The following is a 2,329-nucleotide window of genomic DNA, read 5'->3' as shown; positions in this document are numbered from 1 at the left end:
ATGATACACAAAATTATAGAACATGAGTAAAGAAATAAATCTTGAGCTACATCAGTGGACGCGAAGATCACAAGCTCATAGTTTAAGGCAATTGCGGTCTCCGACATACTTCAGAATCACCAAAACAAACAGAAAAAGGTTTCCAAACATAAATCTGAGTAGCAGATTCTGCATAAACACAGCTACTCTGTCCGTTGCAGCGCCATGGCCCGCGGGCAGGATCAGGGCTGCTCCGCACGGGCTGCGGTGGGCATCCGGGGACAGGCTGGCCCGTCCCAGAGCCTCCCACACGTGCTGGACATAATTCCTCATTCTCTGAGGAATGTGCCTAAAGCACATTCTGAATGGGGCCCAAGAGCGAATCCCTGGGCTTCTTCATGCCGGGCCCAATGCGGGCCCTGTAACGAAGACAGCGTGTATGCAGGGGCGCAGAGACAGAGCCACCAGAGCACCTGCTCTTCACGCTCATGGGCAGAAACCCGTCCCCGAGCAGGAGACTGTCATCAACTTGCCTCATCGTCCCTCATTTCATTGTCCTCATAGTGGAAGGATCACATATTTATCAAGATGCAATGGGGTGATTTTCCTCCTTGAGAAAAGAAATGACGAGGACGCAGCACTCCCCACAGCAGGGAGCAGGCTGTGCTCCCCATCTCCCGCAGAGCCACCATCTGTGTCTCGTGGCGCCCACTCAGCATGGCACAGGTGGCGTCCCTTAGCAGCCTCTTCTCGGAGACAACCAGAAAGGAAGGGATTTCAGACTCACAGAAAAGCTGGGCGTGGGATTCTGAAATTAAGTCTTCAACATAAGCTTCAGGCTCACAAGCCTTCGCCATCCACGGAAAATGCGGTGGCCACGCGGCCTGCATGTGTCACTGGGCATCCCTTGGGGTGTCTGAGGCTGCTGCTGAGGTGACTTCTCAAAAAACAGGTTTTTTTTTCCTCCCCTGTTTCGGGAGGCATTGGGGGGGCCACTCATCCCCTTACCCTGAGTTCTCAGTTAGGGGTTAGGGGTCAGGTCTTGCCCTTTCTCTCTGCAGCCTCCAGACAGACAGTTGCCATTTGTCTCAGAACCAGCCCCATCTTCCATGGTCACATCGGCCAGGCAGCTCAGGCCAGCCGGGCAGGGGCAGCCCGAAGCAGAGGCCCAAGCACCCCGAGGAGCACCCAGATGGCAGACTGGGAGCTCTGGCATCTGAAGACATGGATAGCACACGGGAAGTTGAGAGGCCCCTGCCCTGGAGTCCCCAGGCCTGCCTTTCCAGGCATTTCCAGCTCACAGGTGTCAATCCTTGATGGGGCCCACAGGAGGTAAAGCCAGAGTATGAGCCGAAGCCCAGGAGTGTGCGCTCTCACGACCACCTGGGACGGAGAGCCTTGCCTCACCCCACAATGGATGGGACACCCTCTGTGTAGTCACCTGACCAGCATTTGCTGTGTGTATGCAATCAGCCATGTGGCGGCTCCACCTCCAACAGGTTTGTGAGCAGACATGGGTTTAACCCTGCCTTCGTGGGGCATCTGCGGCCAAAGACATGCTCCACAGGCGTGAGGAACTGAGATTCCTCATAAACTTGGAAGAAGAGAATGTGGTAAGGGGGGCAGAGTCAACAGAGCATGATGATGCTGAGAAATACACTCTGTGAGGATGGAGAAACCTCGAGGGGCTGGTTATGCGGCCGTCGTTGTGTATGTTAGCTCGGGGACCTATAGGCAGAAGCCAGACAGGGCTGAGCGGGGCATCAGAAGGGGGTCAGGACACAAACATCGTCATTTTGCAGGAAGTGCAACATCCCAAGGGCATCGTCTGCTAAATTATGTGGAGATTTTCTCTCCTGCAACATGTAGTTACCTTTGGGGAATCGTCCATATGCACCTAGTGGGGTCTCTGCAAGCCACGCCCAGGACGGTCTTCCAGGTTGGCTTCGTAAGTCCCCTTGCTCATCTCTCCAATATCACCACTGGGTCTTTGCTTGCCCGTTTTACAGCTACTAACAAAGCTGTACTGAATTTTTACAATATGGCTGTAGATGTATCTATTCCTTCTTTTACATTTGTCCACTTTTTAAAAATATATTTTAAGGTAATTTTATTTGGGTGCATTACTATAATTATATTAGATAGAAATCTAAATTTTACTCAGATGCAGAATAAGTAAATCTTCCATGGATTCTCCACCTCCTTCCTCTGCGGGAACTTCTTTCCTTCTTTTTTTTTTAAGATTTTATTTATTTATTCATGAGAGACACAGAGAGAGACAGGCAGAGACACAGACAGAGGGAGAGGCAGGCTCCATGCAGAGAGCCTGATATGGGACTCGATTCTGGGA

Source organism: Vulpes vulpes, chromosome 1, assembly GCF_048418805.1.
Source record: "Vulpes vulpes isolate BD-2025 chromosome 1, VulVul3, whole genome shotgun sequence".
Taxonomy (NCBI): Eukaryota; Metazoa; Chordata; class Mammalia; order Carnivora; family Canidae; genus Vulpes; species Vulpes vulpes.
The sequence above is the reverse complement of the archived record's forward strand: the minus strand, read 5'-3'. Positions refer to the sequence as shown.